Source organism: Geospiza fortis, unplaced genomic scaffold (genome assembly GCF_000277835.1).
Source record: "Geospiza fortis unplaced genomic scaffold, GeoFor_1.0 scaffold503, whole genome shotgun sequence".
In the NCBI taxonomy this organism is placed as follows: domain Eukaryota; kingdom Metazoa; phylum Chordata; class Aves; order Passeriformes; family Thraupidae; genus Geospiza; species Geospiza fortis.
The window spans coordinates 169,450-176,893 of record NW_005054654.1 but is presented as its reverse complement, the minus strand read 5'-3'; the positions used below and the strand labels follow the sequence as shown (position 1 = coordinate 176,893).

General features: G+C 41.0%; 1 pseudogene; it reads right to left on the bottom strand.

The window, feature by feature from the left end:
- LOC102038030 overlaps window positions 1–7,444 on the bottom strand; it is a 14,432-nt pseudogene that overhangs the window by 5,368 nt on the left and 1,620 nt on the right.

The window sequence follows — 7,444 nt, the reverse complement described above, 5'->3', positions numbered from 1 at the left end:
CTGGATCTGGCTGATTTCAAAGTCTTTCCTTTGGGCCAAGTGAACCGTGTTAGAGCTCAAAGAAAAGAGACAAGTGCTGCAGCCCAGCACTCAGGTGCCCCAGAGCCACACTTACTTCTTCAGTTTCTCATCCAGCTGCTGCTTATCATTCTCCAAATCCATGATGCTGTCCTGGGCCAGCTTCAGGTCTCCTTCCAGTTTCCTCTTTGCTCTCTCCAGGTCCATGCGCAGTTTCTTCTCTTGCTCCAGGGACCCTTCCAGCTGAACACAACAAGACCATCAGGGCTCTGCCAGCCAGGTTGGACTCCATACCTGTCCTGTTCCTGCTCTATGTCTGTGTGCTTACATCATCTACTTGCTGTTCCAGCTTGATCTTGGCTTTGGTCAGAGTATTGACTTTGTCTTCCTCTGCCTGCAGGTCATCCAGGGTCTGCTGATGGGCCTCTTGGAGGGCTTTCTTCTCTTTTGTCAGCTTCACGATGGTCTCATCCAAAGCTGCCATCTCCTCAGTCAGGTTTTTCACCTTTGAGAGGAAGGGAACAAACACAGACAGAAAATGGTGATCAACATTTTCTAACAAGACAAGTCTTTTCCAGAGTGTGAGTGACAAGTTCTACCTCATACCTTGTTCTCAGTGGCATGTTTTTCCTTCTCCACCTTGGCCAGTGTTAGCTCAAGGTCATCAATATCTTTCTTCAGCTCTGAACATTCATCCTCCAGCTTCCTCTTCTTGGCTGTCAGCTCAGCATTAATTTCTTCTTCATCCTCTGCTCTCTCAGTCACCTCCTTGACTTTGGCTTCCAGCTGGATTTTGGTTTTGATGAGCTGGTCACACCTTTCCTCTGCATCGGCCAAAGCATCAGCTTCCTGGTAGGGAGATGCCACTTTTAGGGATATGCTTTTTCACGGAATATTGAGATACTTAATCTTCATAGTGCATGGTCTTGGATAGCAGTTTTGTAGTTTAAAATTTGATTTACATTTCAACAGAATGACATATAATATAAAATTGATTTTTATATTTTTAGTTTTGAAACAGCCAGGTTTAAAATCTAAAACCAAGTAAATTCCTTTTCAATCTACCTGAAGATATGAGTATTTATGTATTTGTGCAGGGTATAGAGTCCAATATTATCTCATAATATCAAACATAGGGTCAAAGTGCATGATAAAAATAAGATATAAGGATATTTCAGTGTACACGGTAGAAAAGTGTCACCTAAGTAATATTTTGACTGCAGATACCTCACAGTCCTTAGAGAAGCTAGTTATACCTTTTAGGGCACCACTGAAAGAACTACAATTGAACTGAACTAAATCAAATTTTCTATGTGGTTTGAAAATGTACTTGTAAATAGCAACCTGATAGTCACAGTGAATTAGGATAATGCCTGTTGGTGGTACTCACAGACTGAACCTGGAGCTGCAGGTCATTTTTCTCCTGCACAAGTTTCACCATTTTCTCCTCCAGCTCCTTCCGCTTTGCCTCAGACTTCGCAAGCTCCTCCTTGGTTTTCTCAAACTCTTGTTTCATGTTGGCCATTTCCTTCTCAGACTCTGCACTCTTCAGCAAGGGCTTGATCTTGAAGAACAGCTTCATCCATGGCCAGTGTTTGACATTCATGAATGCACGAATGTTGTACTGGATGCAGAAGATGGACTCCCTGAAAGATAAGTTAAATTAATATTCAATATTCACACCGTGATGACACAATAAGCCAAGTACAGTGAGCCTGATCTAAAGATAAGTCTACCTTCTCTCCACCATTTTCTGGTATTCCACCCTTGCCAGGAAGCCTCTGCACCTGGCCTGGGTGCGGGTGATGAGCTGTGCCAGCTTCTCATCCCTCATCTCTTCCAAAAGGCCCACCAGCCCAGCTTTGAAGAACACCTTAGGTAAGAACAAGAAAACAGATGCAGTGTCAGTAGCCTGATACCCCGCCCCCCCATGACATACACTACGGAAGTTAAAAGCAAAACCATAAAAGATACATATAGTGGCAGACACTCTTTTATGACTCCAACTTCTGGTTACTTGCAGTTGAGGAACTATAATACCCAGACATTTTTCTTTGATTTTTATTCACTCGTGATTCTTTTATTCTACAACTTTGTCTTAAATAGGAACTTGATTAACCCTTAATTAAATCATCCTAATACCATGAATTTCAGTTTATTCAGTGTTGAGTAATCAAGAATCTGCTTGATTTATTTTACTATATTTCTTATACCCTATTGGATCATTTCATGTGCTCTCTGGAGTATTTGAGTGTCAGTATTAAACCATGCTAACCAAAACCACGTAGCACTTGAAGCAAACAATCTTTTACCTTAGTGTGACCAAATTTGTATTGAGTATGGTCTATATCAATTGATCCAAGAAGTTTCTCACAAGCCTTCTTGCTGTCAATGAACTGTCCCTCTGGGATAGCACTGGCATTTAATACTTTGTATCTGAGAAAGAAAATGGAAGGACTTGCTTTGAACTCCAGAATATTAAGGGTCTTTTCCAACCTAAGTGATTCTGTGAATATGAAGAGGTCTATTGTTGAGACCAGCTGGCAGGTACATGGCAAGAAAGAGTCTTAAAAATTGTTGAGAACAAACAGCCTTTGTTAAACTGAAACTTTAGAGAAGGCTTTATGCACAGGAGGGGAAGGTTAGATTTCAAAAGGTATCTAAGATGGGTAAGGTGATCCAGTAAGAGAATGAAGTCTGACCTCTGTTTAAAATCTGCATACAGGACTCTGTTGGGAAATCCTTTCCTGCAGATCCTGATCCCTTCCAGCACGCCGTTACAGCGCAGCTGGTGCAGCACCAGCTCGTGCTCCATGGCACCTGGCAATGCAGAGCACAAATACATGCCATGTTCTTTAATACAGTGGGGAGGAGCTGCATCACACTGAAAACCTTCAATGTACATGTAAGTCTCTTACCAGGTGTTTTAGTTTCATTTGGAATGATGCACCGTACAAAATGGGGGTGGGTGCTTCTCAGGTTGGTCATCAGCTTGTTTAAATTCTCCTGGGAGAGTCATTAAGGAAAGCTGATATTAGCAAATGTCATTTCTGCTGTAAGCATCAAGTCCTCTGAAATGAGATACTATACAAAAATTAGCAGAACCCTGAACTCAAGCTCTCTGAACCAGTTTTTTTGACTTTCCACAGATATTTGCTATAATTAACTTAGTATTCTGAGTAATGTTTAGAAAAGACTGTACTCTTAAATAGACAATTTTAATATATTTCACTGACTCTAGTGGAACGCCTGCATTTGAAAATATATCCATTTTCCATTGGAAAATGTACCCAGAGAGACAAAGCAGTACCCCTAAAAGTGTGAAGCATTCTTCAGTAGATATTTAGGCAGGGTCATATGGAGCATACTACATAGAACCTTTGTGTTATCCCTACTGAAAGCAAAAGGGACAAAACCAACAAGCTGAGTTTTAAATATAAAGATTATACATTTATCTTGTAGGGTGTGCTGAGATGAATCCCAGCCCTAAACAAATGGAAAACCTGTGCATTCAGTGAAATGAAGTATGAGTAGATTGATTGGATTTATTCCTAGCAGAATGGGGCCCAAGAAATTCAGAATCTTTTAACAGAACTAAACAAAAACAAGACTAGCTGTAGTAATTGGTGGGTTTACTCCCTGTCTTAGGAGGAAATAATGAATTCTTTACTGTACCCGAAAAAGAGCTGAGACAGTCTGGAAGGAAGAACCCTTCTTCTTGCCTCCCTTCTTGCCACCACCACCGCTAGCCTCAGCTAAATTGAAAATAAAACAGATGTTAGATTTTTTTTTTTTTTTTACTTTTTTGATTCCTTTTTGCAAGCTGTAAATCAGTGAAAACATGGAATTCAAGGAACCAACCTGCATCTGCTCCACCATAGTTGGCAAAGAGTAAAGCCAGGGTCTTCAGAGATGATTTCTGGTACAGCCCAATGACAGTTTCATTCAGAGGGTCCTTGTTCTTCTCCAGCCACCCAGTGATGTTGTAGTCCACGGTGCCAGCATAGTGCACCAGGGAGAAGTGGGCCTCAACCTTGCCTTTGGTAGGTTTTGGCTTCTGGAAGTTGCTAGACTTGCCCAGGTGCTGGTCATAGAGCTTGTTCTTGAAAGAGGTGTCAGTTGCCTTGGGGAACATGCACTCCTCTTCCAGGATGGAGAAAATGCCCATGGGCTGGGAGAAACCACAAGAAGAAACCAATTGTAATTTATCTTTCAAGGGAACAATGATCTTCACCTAGGCACAGTAATGGAACATAGACTGAGATACACATCAGAAAATATTATTATTTAATTCCATTTTCTTCTAGAAAGTGGGATTGATCACACTGATACTTACATTTTTGAACACAAAAATACTCATAAAAAAGAAATAGAAATTAATTCTTTTTGTGTTGACAATGTGCTCTGTAAAATCAGAGCATACACAGATGAGTCAGACAAGTTGAACATGAGCCATTGCAGCAAAGGCACCAATTCATCCTCAGCTACACCATGCTGATAACAGCTCAAGGGAGTTAATCCTTCCCCTCTACTCAGCTCTGAGAAGAAACATCTGGAGTGCTGTTCCAGCTCTTGGCTACCCAGTACAAGGGAAACATGAACATAGAAGATCCCTTTGGAAAATGAGACCAAGTAATTACAGAGATTCCATGCATGTAACTGATTTGAAAGGAAGGATACCTTCTCAATGAGCTCAATGCAGGCAGCCAGGTCCATCCCAAAATCAATAAATGTCCATTCAATTCCTTCCTTCTTGTACTCCTCCTGCTCCAGCACGAACATGTGGTGGTTGAAGAACTGTTGCAGTTTCTCATTGGTGAAGTTGATGCACAGCTGTTCAAAGCTGTTAAACTGGAAATAAAATAAGAATCATGCATATTTGAAGATGCAGGAATAGTTGCAAGACCTCCTCTTTTAAAAATAAGGAATGCAGTTAACTTGACTTCCCATGCATTTCTTCAGTCTGTTTTATGACATTATGAAAAAGAGAAAAGGTTCAAAATAATTGTCCACAAGGAAATTTTTTTCATTGGCAAAATTTAAAGATAAATTATACATCCTGTTTAAAATGAGACCAAGTTACTGGGAGAAAGAACCCAAGCTTAGGACTATAATGATTCCATGGTTTTATACTGTCTTGGGCCTGATCATATAAGCAATGAACTTTTTTGATTGGACCATTTTGTACCTCTGATTTTGCACATCTTGAAATAGCACAAGTCCTTTGAAAGGTCCTTTTTTTACTTAAAAAAGACAAATAGCTATAATCATGTGATGATATTATGTTCTCTTTAAAAATGTCTCTCAAATTGATCATAACATTTAGTTGTCACTTCCAAATGGCTCTCACCAAATCTTACTTACATCAAAGATCTCAAAGCCAGCAATGTCCAGGACACCAATGAAGTACTGCCTGGGCTGCTTCGTGTCCAGCTGTTCATTGATGCGAACAACCATCCACAGGAACATTCTCTCATAAAGTGCCTTTGCCAAGGCACCTACAGCATTGTGCACCTACAGGGAAAAAATACCTGGAGTTACAATACGAGGCAGAGGAGAATCAAAAGGATATTCATTCTACACGTGGTTACAGGTTACAACACGTCTCTTACCTGCTGTGCTGTTTGGCCCTTGGTCACGTATTCATTCCCCACCTTGACTCGGGGGTAGCAGAGAGCCTTGAGCATGTCAGCTGAGTTCAGACCCATCAGGTAGGCAGCCTTGTCAGCAACTGAAAAGCCAGAGGAAAAAGGAAGGATTTTATGTCCAGTAGGCTTTGAATCCTAGAGCATTCCCTAAAGGCTGAAGGGTTCAGATTTGTGTTCTTTGAAAACTTTTGATAGACTCTCATAGAAGGAATCTTTGTAACATCACACTTGTCATTATGCATATTGAGCTTTTCTAAAAAAATTTCTGTTTGAAATTCTTCACTGCAGCATGCAGAAAGTAATGAAGTTTTCAAAAATCTCCTGGCACAAATCTGAAAACTGAAGCTTGCTACTCTAAATGTGTGCAGTACACATGCAGCTCAGGAGCTGCAGTGATAACAGTCAGGTACCGATCTACATTCAGGTGATCAAAACCAGAAAATAATTAGAGTGGAACATAGAGACAATATCTCTATTCTCCTTCAAATCCACATCCTACAGCCTTTTCTGAGCTTTTGTTTCTGATATTCAATAAAACCCACTGGGCTTCATCCTGTTACCAGTGGTGCTCCCCATCCACCTTATCCTTTAACAAGAGGAGGCATTGCTCACAGAACTGAAGAGGGGTTGTAGGCCCTATGCCAACAAAGGAAAGGAATGAAATAACTCCTCTCACAGATGACTTCGCTGAGCATCTCATAGGTGAAGGTGCATGGGAACATGGTTCCCTATCATGGTAGAACTGAATCACTGGGCTGTTTCACAATGGCAAGCCATATTCCAGCAAAGATATGACTAAAGAAACATCCATAACTCCTTACTTCTTGAAAGAGTATGAAGACCAGTTGAAAGTATTAATTGTTCATAGCATAAGTTATGTAAATCCTTAAATCAGGGAATTTGATGTACTAAGGACAAGGGACAGCTGTTTTTTCCTGGATGATTGTTTTCCTTGGGATCTGAAGTCCAAAGTTAAAAACTTTTGCTGTCTTCCACATATGTAGTGGCCTACAGAGGGTTAATTATTGAGTTTGATAATACCTTCAGTGCCTTCAGGCTCTGCTTGCTCCTCTCTTGGTTTCTGCTTGAACTTCAGGTTCCCATAGTGCATGACAGCCCCTGTCAGCTTATAGATGGCTGTTTTCTCATCTGCAGTGAAGCCCAGGATGTCAATGGCACTCTGGTAATACAATGAACAAAGTGAAATATTTGCATGTTATCTGATGTATGACCTGTGTCTCTTGACCTTGGCCTCTTGTACATTACTTACATCTGTTGCCATGAGCTCCTCCTTGTCATCAATGCTGGGGACAGTGATCTCACCCTGACTCACAAAAGGGTAGTCAAATGGGTTGGTGGTGATGAGGAGCATTTCTGAAAACAAATGTGTTCGTAGGTTAAATTTAATTAATCTTGTAAAATAGTTAAATTATGCTCAGAGATTTTCCTCTCAAAAGCTCAGGGATGTCTCCTACCAATTAGCTCTGGCTTCTTGTTGGACATGATCTGATAAAAGATGTGGTAGCTCCTTTCCGCCTTGAGCTGGAAAGTGACTCTGGACTTCTCCAGCAGATCTGGAAGGATGGTAAGAAAGAGTTAGACACTTGGGGGAATGTACATGGAGATGGGACTTTAGGAAGGGATGAGAACAGTCCAGGAGAATCTCTTACAAGTTTCAATGTCAGCAGAAGCCAGTTTGCCTGTGGCACCAAAGTGGATTCTGATGAATTTGCCCTGTTAAGCAGAAGCAGCAGCAGGTCAGCCTGGATGTGTTCTGC